We start from the raw sequence: 14,357 nt of genomic DNA on the forward strand, positions 1-14,357 counted from the left end.
AACTGTATACAGTAAAAAGTGTAATTATAGCTTTTGCTGCTGTCAAGCTTGTGTACTTTGCTGTGTGTTTGGGGTTTTTTTTTTTGCATTCTTTTCAAGTGGGCTTGATAGGACTGGAAAGCCTGCAGGCTGGTTTAGACACCAAGCTAAGACGCCTTTGAGGCCAAGGTCATGAGGATCCACTTCGCTTCTGTTCTCTTACCAGAAGTGTTTTAGAAGGGCTGCACGTTGCACAGCGCAATCACAGCCGCAGTCACTGGGGCTGGGGCAGAGGCAGGGAAGGAGCAGAGACGTGCTTTGCTTCATTTTTAAAGCAGGCCTGCAGGTAAGCTGCAACGACCTGCTATTCAGAGAACAAGAGAAATTATTAAGGGCTGTAGGCACCAGCTTGGGAGAGAGCAGCTAAAAAGTGCAAGAAAGGAAACAGCCAGCCTACACATACTGAAACACGCTAATCCTCTGGACAGTGGAATTATTCTGGACAATGCAAGGGAGTGGATATTCCCTAGCAGTCATGGGACGAGAGGAAAAGGAAAGTTTCAGCTGCCTACCAAGGACTGCTCCCAGGAGGAAGGTTCAGATGAATCTCTTCTTCCAGGGAAGGGACAGAACGTTCTCCCTGCAACCAGCCTGTCACCCCACTGTGGCACGCGGGGGAATATAGGAACAGCCCTGCCATGGCCAAGAGCACGGAGGAGATGAACTCATTCCCTCCCCCGTGCGTTTGTTCCTATAGATCAAGCCACTCGGAATATTTATCCCATGTTTCGACTGTGCCTATGGCCCTGAAGAGATTTCAAAGCAAGGAAAGGTAAATTGTTAGCCAAGACTGGCAGGGTCTCCGGCCCCACACAGCGGCTGGGATGGGTTCAGCAAGACTCCCACCCCCAAGCAAAGCTGGTACGGACCGGGCGCAGTATGTCCTGGCATTTGCCGCCAGGCTTGCTGGCACCTAGGCCAGGGATGTGGTCAGAGCAGCAAGCAGAGCTGAGCAAGCTGGAAAGCTGTTTCAACCATACCTTACACCACAACTGACAGAACGCATGAGTTATAGGCAACAGGAGCCAGGGATGAGGGAGAAGACAGTCTTGTCCGTACAGGATCTGAATGGCCTCTCTTGGACAAGAGACAGCTTCCATGCCAGTCTGCCAAAATCTCAAATAGCCTCAGACAATCCTCTCAGCCCCTCTGTTTCCTTCTCCAAGACAGGACAATACTTCAGAACCACCTTTGTAACGAGAAAAGACATTACTATTACAGCAGATGACCTCATACAGACATGCTTCACCCCAGCAAATATGTTTCACAGAGATGACGTTTCCTCACCCGAGGAAACAGCGCAGGGCTGGCAATAGCTCCCAGGAGCCTTAAGCTTCGGTCCCTCCGATGACTGCATTTCACCCAAAGCGAACACAGCTCACCCTGTGACGGCTGCCAGGGCTGCCCATCCCTCCCACACCCAGAGGAAAGGGTTCACGGATGGGTGGAAGGAAAGCTGAGCACACGTCCCGGTCCTGGCCCAGAGGGTTGGCATCAGAGTTCATACATTTGGATTTGGAGCTGAATTGCCACAAAACTCAGAGAAGCTCAAGATACAACCCGTGTCACGTCTATACATGTGCTATGCCTGTGCCCGAGCCAACTGGAAGTCCTGTGGCTGCGTTAACTCAGCGCCAAATCAGCACTAAAGGATCCCACCTCTCAACTGAGTTCACCGCTGCTACAGGGTGCCAGTTCAGGCCTGGTTCACGTCCAAACGTCTCTGAGTGCAGGCAAAACGAACATGCATCTACCTGCAAAATACCATACAGAGGCACCCAGAAAGAAACAGGCCAGGTTCAGAGTGAAGTCAGGCTCTCCAGGGTCACCATCTCGCTCTCCCAAAGGTGAATTCTCCGATATCCCGGAGCGCCCTGCCCAAAGCACGACGAGCCACGGTAGCAAGTCACCTCAAGTGACAGGACAGACAAGAAAGATAAACTCAGGCTGGCTAAGGCTTCGTTTCGCATCTGACCCAGACCACCACCAGAACAGCTGGTGTGCCTAACACCGGGCCAGGCACTAGTTGGTGCCACGTGAAACACCAGAGACACCTCTGACTGGTTGACTGTCTCTTCTTTCTCAGAAACTTAGAGAGAGGTTTAGGATATTTCCCAAACCTTCCCACCAGCTCTAGTTTCTGCTCACAGGCGTGGGTGTTACTGAGAATCACTGCTGCTGGGAAGGATCGTTCAGCAAACACACTTTGAACAGGAGCCATATAGAAGAGGTTTGTATTTCCTGAATGGAAACGAAACCCCTTTATATAGGCTGGATTGGAGATTCAATGGCCAAACTGTTCCCTTCAGACCTTATTTTCTTTGGACCTTGAGTATACCCCACATGAGACATCTGGCACAGAGCTTACAGGATACAGTTTGCTTTGGCACTGGCCGGCTTTTGGAGCTCACAGTGTTTAAATAGGATTTTATGAATTGAACAGTCTCACTCTCTTCTGTAATGCTTCAAATTAAGGTTTCCACATATGCCTTTAATAGACATTCACTAAGACACTTATTGCATGTTAAATAAACATCACTCAGTGAAATAGAACACCCTCACTGAGGATTAACAAACATACGATTCAGTCGGGCTGCTGCAGCTGTTAAGCCTCAACTACAACTTCAGTGTCATAATCAGTCATTTTATTAAGATAATAATTGCCCTATTAATGCTAATTAAATGACTTATGCCTTTACACTCCCGTGACGCTGTTCACCGATAACCCCTCATGCAGACGCAGCGGGCAATTCCCTCTCCACCTCCAGAGGGGCCTGGGATAGCTAACAGGACTGCCGGGAGCTGCTCACTGTCCACTACTCCAAATAAGCCTCCGGACAGAAGTTAGAGAAGCACGATCCAGCTTTTTGGAGAATGAAGGGGAAGGTGTGAAAAAATAAAACATAAATAATGAACATCATCCTGAAAAATTATGGGCAGCAGGTCAGTTCATCCAAAGGATGGGAGAGCCAAGCTTGTTTTTAACCTGGTAAGCAGGGCAGAGCAATAATTATAGCTGGTGATGTTGGCCAGTAGAGCCAGCAATACAGAAAGGGATCACGGCCCTAACCACAAGGCCTCCTTACGTGCCAAGAACACCTCACCAGGACCCTGTCTGGAGGGCTGGGGAAGCCCAGGCAGCCTGCGAGCCCGGCACTCTGCTCCGAGGCGCTGAAGCCCATCCAGGAGGTAGGAGGAGAATGGAGGATGCCAATCTGCAGCCCGCACCTCCCAGCGCGACCTCGCCAGCTGAGCTCTTTCCCCAGGAGCACCCCGAGCGATGCAGACTCCCAGCTCCGCGCCGAGTACAGCAGACACAGCTGTTCAGCCCCCACAGTCTGGGCACTCGTGCAGTAGTCGGGACCGGACTCCGTTGCCCGGCTGTTGAGGCTGACCTTCCGTCAGGAGATGGACCAGATGTTCCAGCACGGGCTCTGAAGGGGCTCAGCAGCAGCCTCGGTGCCTGAAGCCAAAGCTATGTCGTAACACTTGGCTTGCTACGCAAAGTGATTCCCCTGCCCCTCATTCCCAGATTTTTGGTAGTGATTATTACTTTAAAAGTTTAAAATACAGAAAGCAAAAGTGGATTCCTTGCATCCTCGTCATTTTAATTGGGACAATATCTTCCATAAATGGTAAACGTAATTGACCTCATCTCAGAAGAGGCAGGGAGGAGCAAGTTATCCCTTGCCATGTGATAGTAACCTTTAGCGTAGCTCAGGGACTCAACCTATTAGCACACGCAGGCTCCCATTTGTTAGACCATAAAATAACACGTTGCCAAGCCCTATAATGGAGTGCAGATTTAGATATTGATTAATTGTTAAAATATCTCTGAAATGTACTAAGTTAAAAGGGAAATGACCTCATGTTTCCTTTGAGACTCTTCACCTTCTCCCTACTCCAAGAATTTCCGCAGCACGGCCTGCTGCGATCCCTGCCATCCCCCTGCTGCAGGGGACTCCAGCACAACTCGCACGAGCCCTTTTTCGGAGCTAAGCTCCCCGTCTAAAGCCATGCCAACCAAACCCAGCTCAAAAAAACCCCCAACCCAAACAGACCCCTTGTTGACCTGTTCACCTCTCACTCAAGCTTGCTCTACTGGCATTGAAGGGAAAAAAGAAAGAAAAAAAAAAAAAGGGGAGGGGGAAGCCAGATTCAAGCCAAAAGCTTTGCTAAGACTGACCTCCGTGGTTCAGGTCACTTCATAACTAGACATGTTGTGGTTTGAACATAGAAAACAAGAATGAGAGAGAAGATCTGCTGATCCCTTAAAGCTTTTCCACGGGAGGCACCACCTGTACCGAGCCCCTGAGCCCACGTACAGAGAACCAAGACCCCACAGGCCCACCCAGACACCCTACGCCTCTGCCCAACTTGCAAACGTGGGGCTGCATCCCTAAGTATCCCTGCAGCTGATTTTTATTCCATTCACTTCTTCCCTGTTCTTCAGGGAAAGGATCAGTAAGAGGAGAGGGGCACCAAAGGCTCCCGAGATACCCAAGCACACGTAAACGTCACACCGGCGTGACAAAGTAGGCACGTTTGAAATTCAAGGCGCTTGGATCAGAGCGTGATCTCAACAGGAGAGAAACACTGAATCCCGCTCCAAGCCCGAAGCTCCAGAGAAGGCATTTGGCAAGACCAGGAAAGGGAGGCCGGTAACCATGACAACCACTCATTTCTTAGTATCAGCCAACAAAAAATGACTCCTGAAGACACAAGCCCCATGACCGCTGCTTCCATTTCCCCTGTCCTGGGAGGGCTCTCCATTAGTCATGCCACACACAGAACTACACCCAGGAATGTCACACAGGCTCCCCCTTAATTGAGAGACCCCCCCATAACCATACCTCCTCTCAGCACACCCATAGGAAGCTGCCGAATTCCTTACTTCTGGGTCGCAATCTTCCCCGTTTCAAAACTAATACGGAGAGATGCCGGGCGCCACCTCTGAGCATTTGGCTTCCAAAGGCTGGGAAGAAACAAACAGAAAAGCCATATGAAGATTAACAACACGGGCGCTAAGGAACAGACAAAACTTCAGGAAAACCACCATTTCGTGGCAGAGCTTCATCCATCTCGAATAGCAGAAACGTGCAACTTAATTCTCATTGTTATTCACCGTACACATCAGGTAAGCAGCTTTCATCTCCACTGGGCAACCGCATCACTGATTTTTATGATCTGTGCCCAACGCATGAATTTAGAAATAAAATTAAAACTATTCAGATCTCAGCACTGACACGATCACGGTGCAGGCAAAAGGCACTGCACTAAGCAGCACCCTCACCCTCCGAGCCCACCTCCCCAGCATCTGAAACGGCTCCCACAAGTTAATTCTTCCCCTTACCTTTCACCGCCTTTGTATCGGCTGCGCCGTCTCAGCGCTTCGGGCACCTTTTGATGGCGTCGTCCTCCCAGCGTGTTCATCCGGACACAAGACAGAGAGCTGCTCCGTCGAAAGCCTCAGTTTTTCAAAACGGCCATTTGTTGTTGGTGTTATCTGCTCCTGTTTTGGGGAGGAAAAAAGGGCTTCTAGATCCCTGGCCACACAAGGAAGGGCTCTAGCTGCTGGTCAAGCTAGAAATGGAAAGTAAGGAGTCGGGGGAAACCCTGCATTACTTTTGCAAGTTCCCTAGATCTTGGCCCCAACTCAGGCTTTTTCTAGGCAGCCTTTGCTGCCTCAAAGCGAGGGCTTTTTCAAAAGCTAAAACACACATACCCTTGCCTCCTCTCCCAGCAGCATTCCCTAGAGAGGGCATTCCCTAGCTCTCCACTCCCCAGAGCGCGATCAGATAGAAAGAGAGTCACTGCACAGCCTCATCCCTCCCCAATTCAAATAGCATTTGTACTTCAGCGTTACACTGTTCCACTCACCTCCCACCTTGATTTTCCTGCGTGTTACCAACCACAGGATCCCAAAAGCAGCACAGCTTAGTCTCTTGGATTTCAGCCGGAGCCTCCAACTTTCATCTCCTGCAAAACCATAGTCCTGTTTGGAGCTCCCGCCGCCGTCCTCCTCCTTCCAGGTTCCAGTTCCCCAGGAAGGGCTGCAGAAGCCCACCATGCAGCGGGCAAGACTGGGCAGCTCTCCTCCCCCGAGAAGCGGTATTTAAGCCCAGCCAGGTGCTCCTCTTTAGCCTAATTGGCAGATTGGGCTCAAACTGCACCTGGCTCCAAACCGAGCCTGGCCTGAAGGGAACCCACTTGTCCCCACTACAGACATACAGAGCCCAGCGTACACCCAATCACAGAATTATAGAACCACAGCATGGTTACAGCTGGAAGGGACACTAAAGATCACGTCGTTGATGGGCATGATGCCCATGGGCAGGGACACCTCCCACCAGCCCAGGTTGCTCCAAGCCCCGGCCAACCTGGCCTTGAACCCCTCCAGGGATGGGGCAGCCACAGCTTCTCTGTTCCAGGGGCTCACCGCCCTCACACCAAACGATTTCTTCCCCACATCTCATCTCAATCTCCCCTCTTTCAGTGTAAAACCCTTCCCCCTCGTCCCATGGCCCTCCTCCCTGCTCCAGAGTCCCTCCCCAGCTTTCCTGGAGCCCCTTGAGGGACTGGAAGGGGCTGGAAGGTCTCCGCGGAGCCTTCTCTTCTCCAGGCTGAACCCCCCCAGCTCTCTCAGCCTGTCCTCCCAGCAGAGGGGCTCCAGCCCTCCCAGCATCTCCGGGGCCTCCTCTGGCCCCGCTCCAACAGCTCCGTGTCCTTCTGGAGCGAGTCAGCTGCCCAAGCAGCTTCCTCCACGCCACTGCCCCACGGGCTAGCTCCCAGATGACCAGGTAGCCAGCCCAACCAGGAGTCACCCAACCTGTGTTTGGCTCCTGGCTCTGTGCAAGCCACGCCACTTCCCTGTGCTGAAGCTCTGATGCCAGGATTAGGCGTCTGCCCTGTGGGCACCTTGGGGTGGCTGTGGGGCAGGAGATGCTACCTCAGAAGCTGACGCAGGGCAGCTTCTCAGCCACGGCTCTGTCGCAGAAGGCAGCACTCGCCTATTCAGATGTGAAGACCAGCCAACAAGAGAACCGCCCAAAAGCCTACATTTTCCTAAGGGGTTCATCGCCCTTGAGCACCTGCTTTTCTGGCTTGTGTTCATTGCAAGGCACTCCGTGCAATCCACATACCCCAAAGAGAAACTCCGTGCCATAAAGAGAGCCAGGACTGTTTCAGATGTCAGTGCCTACAGCTGCTGTGTTGATTTTGAGGGAACAAATGTGCCCAGTGAAGCAGAGAGGTTAACATAACCCTGTCACTGCTCCACGCTACAAAAAGCATTAAGGTTCAAGGAGTGAGTACAGAGATCTGCGGTGAGCACACCAAAACCTTATTTGGAAATGTACTGATTTAAACACACAAAAGAGTAAGAATGGAAACAAAATGCACAGAATTTCAAAAGCGACATCAAATGAGCTTTTAATTAAACCATATTAAAGGCCCCTTTTTCAGAAAAAAAAAGAAGAGAGGGGCTTAAAGCTGTCCTCTTCTTTAAAAGATTTTGTGAAGTACTTCTCACGGAGAGACGAGTAGAGTTTTGGAGAGATGGATGGAGTTTTGAGTTGGGGAAGATGGGTACCACCCTGCCTTTGGCAAGAGCAGGAGAAAGAAGGCATTTCTGGCCTGGGACATCTTCTGGTTGATCCGATTCAACCCCTTTCTTTCAAGACTAATTGCGGACCGCTCGAACAACAGCCATCAGGGGAGAGCTCAGGGCAGCATTTTGGAAAGGAGAGCCGAAAGCAGACAACCGGTCTGCTCTGCCCCCTGCACTGGGGGCTTTCTATCTGGAGAGCAGATGCACACGTGTAGGCTGGTAAATGAGGAGGCAGAAGATACGGCAGGGACGAGAAAGGGGAAAGGCAATTACAGTCTACAACTCTACGTTGTATTTTGAGCCCGTGGCTGTGAATTTCTCCTCCTTTACTTCCAAAATACTTCTTACCCAGCTTTGCCAGGTGCTTCGCGGCAGGGAAGAAGGCGCTACGTGAACACAGGGGCTTAGTATTGCCCAGGAGCCCTTCAGTTGTTGGGGAAAAAAAATGCAGAAAATCAAATTTTTATTTGTGTTTTGATCTCACAAACTGAAAAAAAAAACAACCAATCAGGAAAAAACTCTGCTGGACTGTACAAGGAAACGAATTCCCCTAATTACCACAAGATGCTCCCCAAGTCTGACAGTATCTCTTGGAGCAGATGTGTTCAAATAATATTTCCTCAGCCTCCAGCCTGCGTGGGCAGATTCCAGCACCAGCCACTAATGTTAAAAAGTACCTAATGAGCATCGACGTTAAGAAACCGCCTGGTCTTTTGGTGTCTGCATTTTTCCCATCCTCCAGGCCAAGTTGCAAACATTTTGTTGGTATTATTCACATCAGAAAGTGCTTGATTTAAAAAAAAAAAACCCAAACCGCTAAAATCTGGATCCATGAAAGCAATTGCTAGAAAGGAAGGACTGGAGTCCTTGAAGTTCTTCTTTAGGCAGACTAAGTGCAACGGGGCAGGTCTGAGGTTTTTCTAGCAGTGACAGCAAACTCTGCCTGCCTCGCTGAGATGTTATTTAGGGATGAAGAATTATACACATTCGCACATATATCCCAGGCAGGTTTCTCTCACTAATTTCCCATGTGATTAGCTGTACTCAAAATGCTGCACGGCACTGGAGGTTCTTGGAGCGATATCTTCGCCGATCAACAGGCAAGCGTGCAGCTGCAGAAATGCGGCAGATAAAACGACGCCAAGTTTTTCTCCTCCGGGCTTCCCTCGCTGCCCGGGAAGGGACTGTCCAAAGATCTCAGAGATTTTGCCGCAGACCCAAGAACAAATGGTCTGAATCCTGCCATCCGTTGCCTCCCCTCTTACCACCGGTACTGTATAGCTGCTGAACAAATGTTTAAGTGGAGATCGTTACACCAGCTTGTAAAGAACGACTTCACAAGAGTCTTATTTCCATTTCCTTCTCCCCTCTCCCCACTTCCCTTGTTCAGAGCAAGCCCTCTCTCCTCCTCTTCTCAGTAATCCACATTTACGCTCAGAAAGCAACTGCTTTAATGAGACAATGATTGCTTTAACCTGAAAAAAATGTACAGGAATGAGGGGACTCTGAGAAAATCTGCCTTCGCCTGTGGTAGCCACCTGACCTCTTATCAGAGCGGTGCTGCGCATGTCCCTCGCAGGGCTCCGTGAGGACAGAGATGGGACAGCTTCTTGGAAGAGCTGGAAATCAAGAAATGCAACTTGAAGCCTTGCCAGTTAATCCTTCAAAGGGCGAGGGACGGATCCCTACGGCGCTACGCTGACAGCAGGTATCTTCCCTGCTTGTTCCGAGCTCTGTTTCCGAATCCAAGATCTTGTCCTCCTCAGGGCCCCCCTCTCTACCCCCACTCTCCATCCTCATTTCTGAACGAGCTCCAAGGTTGATTTCCTGCGTGTTTGAATAGGACCAGCTTGACACAGCCTGCCTTGGGATGAAATCACCAACTTGGCTTGCCTTCTGTCTGAAAAACAAATCCTTCTGCAGGGCTTTCATCTAGAAAAAGGACAAGGATTCTGAAACGCAGGCAGGCCTCTGCCAAGTTCCTGTGAACTGCTGCCTGAGTAAAGCTTATGTTTGCTGTGTATTTAGCTTAGCTTTAATAAAGGTTACCTAGCTGAGATTTTACGCTAAAAATAATCGATGAACCTCCTCCTGTTTGCTCCCCTGGTAGCTCAAAATAAGGAAGTAGAAACACAGGTAGGTGAGATTCGGAGTTCTTGCAGGGACTAGCTGTTTTTGAAGAGGAATGGGACACCACGCATGGGGAAATCTCAATCTGTGAGCAATGGCCAGGGCAAGCTGGGAGGAAGGGAAACTAAAACAGCAGCCTCAAAGTGAGAGGACCTTCTTCCATGACACAATCTTCCAGGTTATTCAGGTCGTGATGGGAATAACGTCTTCTGGGATACCCGGACTTCAGCTTTCTTATTGCTCTGCAGAAAATGGTGGTGACGATGCTAACTTGTGGGGAGCCAAGAGCCCTGCACACATGCTACGCAAGCAGTATCAGGCAAGGGCGTAACGGTATGACACCCTCTGGGGGCCTGTTGCACGCTGTGATCCCCGTACTGGTTTTGGGACAGGGCTGCTTCTATGACAGTCCTCAAATTTGACAAGCAATTGATGGGCTGTTCTAGCTAGGGACGGGAGCCTGTATTTGCCTCCTGAGTGAGCGAGGTGCCAAAATTATAATGTACCTATTGTATTTGGTTTGCCCCTAAACCTTGAAATTAGCCCAAGGCCTGCCTCTGCCCTTCCCCAACCCCTCTATTTTCCTTTCCCAGAACGGAAAATACACTTTCCGTGCTCACTCGGAAAGGAGCGGAGATGGGCCGTACGCTTCTCTCTCCCGAGCAAAGTGCTGGAGCAGAGAAGTGCAATATAGGAGCTGTGGGCTCAGCGTCGAGAGTTTGTTACAGGAGGGTTCCTGTACTCCAGGAGTTTCTTAACCAAGCTCATTAGCCCAATCCTCCTCAGCTTAGGTGAAGCTGAACTAGAAAATGAGGTACTACAACCATACTAAGTCATGAAGGTGTTTGCTGGGCACACGCGAGCAGCTACAGGCAAGGCTGGGTTATGTATCTACTCTGCAGGAGTTTGCACTGATTCTTGCTAACGCTTCTCCTCGTTGGAGAGCTGGGGTCTAAAAGCCACCATATGGTTATCATCGGTACCGGAGAAGCATGTGGCCAGGACATGTGTAACTCACATTTTCCTCTGGACCACACTCAGCCTGCACTTGTTTATTGTGGGGGAGGGACTGGAAAAATCATTGACTCACCGTCAGGAACAAAACATTTAAAATCTTGAATTGAAAACGACTCTTTTTTTTTAACAAAGCTTTTCTGCTGTTGCAGAGGAAAGGGAACAAGTATTGAGTGGGAAAGTTCGGGGGCTGCACAGGGTTTTCCCTCAGTGGACAGAAGCGATACACTGAAGAGACAGCTCTTTCTGGTGCTTCTCTAGACAACGTCAGGTTTCTACTCTGGCCTTGCTCTAGTCTGTACCTGGTTGAACCCTTACAGAAAAATAAAGACCCCCGCTACCTCTATTCCTCAAGTCATGTCTGGTTTAGGTTTTGCTGGACTTAGAAATGTCTCTCCGTCAGAAAAGAAACCCAGATGGGAACCATGTATCTCAAACCACCCACCCGACAGCTAGGATATAAGGATGCGGACAGACCAAAATGGCGCCCTGCAAATAGCCCGTAGAGTGCTAAAACGCAGCGTGCTGGGAGTGGAGGGGATTAAAGGTTTAACGTGGAATTCAGTGCATTTCAGGCACAATACACAGCTCCGCTGAACATTTACAGGCAACTTTGTGCATGGCATTTTGCAGCATATTGCTGCAAAAATATGCATTTTGCATATTAATGGGTCAAAGCTTGCGACGTCTGTTGTAGCTCTAACACTCTTGTTTGATCTCCGACGGAAGAAGACAATAAGCCTGTAGAAAAATCAAAGGCATAAAATGGCTGTGGGCAAAAAGTCCACAAACTGGGGCAACGCCAGCCTTTGCCCTGTTCCACAGCTGAATTCAGCAGCTGCACTCGCGTCTGGTTCTGTGAGGCTGGCTGAAATGCATTCATCTACTCACAAAGCTCCTGCAGATGGAAGGAGGCTCTGCTGGGTCTAAGATCTGAGCCAAGCTTAAGCCTGGATTCTGTTGCATCCAGCTCCATTTGCCACGACGGATTCTGCCAAGCTCGCCTGAGCACAAGAAAGGCTTCCAGTTCTAATTTTCAGCTCTGCTCTCTTGCCTCTTTCCGTTCTTCCTCTCGCATTCTGCTGCCGGAAAACACACGAACAATGGAGATTAGCCAGAGCTCAAAGGCCTTTCAAGTGTTTTCCAAAAAGCACGAAACCTCTGCCTCTATTCCTTGCTGGTGTCACACGAAGCCAATTCTCCCCCCACCCCACACGCTCTCCCGGACGTCTGAGAACAGTGAGTGTCTCACATAACTGAAGGGGGTTCCTGTCCTCAAATCTAACAAACAATGAGGTGACTGAACATCTGGAAGGAACAGATGCTTCTCGTATCCACGGACGGCGCCTTTCAATGTGTACTTCATGCCACCCAGGGCTGTCTACCCATGGAGAAAGGGAATCTGGGCTCCTTGGCAGCGCGGAGCCCATCAGCCGTGAGTCAGAGAGCTGTTGGTTCACCAACATGTAGATGCGCAGTTGGTGTCTCACTGCAAAGAACAGACTGAACAGCACAGCTCACCTGCTGATTTCAAAAGACACAGCGAAGATAGGGAGGTATTCGCAGCACATGTGGGTAGGACAGATCCAGGAAGAACTGGGGGTAAGTTGCTGTCTGAAGACACGTGCAAAATCAGCGGGCTTGGCCCCACTGCCCCATGGCCCTGCTCTTTGGAAAACCTTCTCTCTCAGCTCACAGCGGGGTGCCCAGAGAACTGACCTGCTGGTTCAGCCTGTGGCATCTCCAAACAGAAAGACTGCTACACGTTTGCAGGTAAATAACAGGGATTAAACCCACAACCATCGACTGCAAAAGAGCCATCTCTGGGTGTGCAGCGGAAACCACTACCGGAGCAGGAGCCTCTCATCTCCTGTTGCAGACCAGGAGCAGACAGGAACAAAATACACCCGTCCTTTAGCCGCAACATCTGAGCGCCCTGCTCGGGTATCACGTTTTCTCTGCCTAGCACCCAAGGAAGCAGGAGCCGCTCGCTTCGTTTTCCACAGAGCGAGCAGCATCACAGACCCACTGAGGCTGCCAAGCCAACGTTTCACGGGAAGGACGCTGATTCTTCGCTATTTTCACAGCCCAGCCCGTTGCAGTCTCACCTTTGGAAATGGACGAGTGAGATCATACCTGCCGGGTGAGAAAGGGGAGAGCTGTGCTGAGAAATCACCAGGAAAGGGAGATGAGGACGTTGCAAGTGCCGCAGCTCTAGTCTGTACTCAGCTAAGCTGAGCCCCAGAACTCCAAACTCGTGGAAGTCTGTAGTTCAAATCCACAAGGTACTAATCTAGTTCAGTCACTTCCAATACAGTCACTAAGCTGCCAAGCGGCAGCGTTGGGAGTTACACAGAAATAATCCCAGCCTGAGCTTCTTGTGGCATCATAAATTGCCTGTGTCGTCAGTCAGCAGAAACCTGAGATGAAATTCTTTCCTTTGCAGTTAATTATTTCCAAGCCTTCGCAGCCTCAGCCGAACTGGTGAAAGGTGCTGAACCGACAGCCCTGGAGAAACAGGCTTCCCATGCGTCCACAGAGGCGGGCAGAAGTGAGCCGGTAGCGAGAACTCCGACCTGCTCCGCCAATGTGCTGCAAACCTTGCGCTCGAGTCGGACTACTCTTCTTTCCCACCAGTCCACGCTAAGCAGCTCTGCTTGCATGCCCCTGGAAAACCACAGCCTCGGAATTCTTATCCGCAGGGCCAAACCCGATGTGAATTTTAGCCCGTGGATCTGGCAGCCCTCTAAGGGTGAAGCAGCCTCCTCCAGACCCGCTGCTGACGTTTATCATGGCCAGGTGCAAATCTTCTTGCGCTGGCCGAGCGCCATGAGACCAGCGTGTTTTTAAGAATTTCACCCTCCTACCAGACAGTGTTTTTCAATATTTTGCATTAAATCTTCTGCTGTATTTGATTAGCCTGCAGCAGCTGTTTTCCACTCTCACAACAAATCATAAATCTATAAGCTTATGTGTGAGAGACTGTCTGTGCCTAAGAATGCGTGTGTCTGAAAAAGCGCGTGGCTGCACAGCTGTGCATGAGCCTGTACCTGCATATAGGCTTGAGTGAGAAAGAGCAAATCAATAAACCTTCGTACATAATCAAGTTTGAATCTATGTTGGAGGCCACAGGGTAGCTTACGCTTCTGTGTATGTGCACGTGTGCAAGAATTCCCACTTGGATATGCATTCGTTAAATGAGTGTTCCATACTGAGAACGCGAGAATCAATGCTAATAAACGGTTGATTGCTCCAGCGTGAGCTCAGGGATGGGCACACGTTTCTACGAAGGAAGATGAGTTTTAGCACAAGCATGTACATCACACGAGCATGGGAATATCCGAGCACAGGTCAGAAAGAGTTATGGAGCCCTGATGCTCCCATGCACAAAAATACGAGTCCTTGTGCACTCAGGTTTGTGACTGTGTGCACTCAAGTCAAAAACTCCTTGTTGTGAAGCCAAGATCTCCTGTCCCATGGCCAACTCAGATAAGGAGAGCAAACGGCTGAAAGAGAAGGGAGGGGGAAACAGCTACATACATTAAAAAAAAAATAATAAAAAGAA

General features: G+C 50.1%; 1 long non-coding RNA gene across 1 annotated transcript; it reads right to left on the reverse strand.

Annotated features, from left to right (window-relative positions):
• Nucleotides 1-2,473: 2,473 nt before the first annotated feature.
• On the reverse strand, nt 2,474-6,230 carry LOC141732419 (uncharacterized). Its single transcript, XR_012584093.1, has 4 exons — nt 5,920-6,230; nt 5,393-5,551; nt 4,893-5,014; nt 2,474-3,502 (listed from the first exon to the last, which is right to left on the reverse strand). It is a non-coding gene; the product is annotated as an uncharacterized LOC141732419 (long non-coding RNA).
• Between the last annotated feature and the right edge of the window lie 8,127 nt (nt 6,231-14,357).

This window comes from Larus michahellis, chromosome 17 (assembly GCF_964199755.1).
Source record: "Larus michahellis chromosome 17, bLarMic1.1, whole genome shotgun sequence".
NCBI classification, from domain to species: Eukaryota; Metazoa; Chordata; class Aves; order Charadriiformes; family Laridae; genus Larus; species Larus michahellis.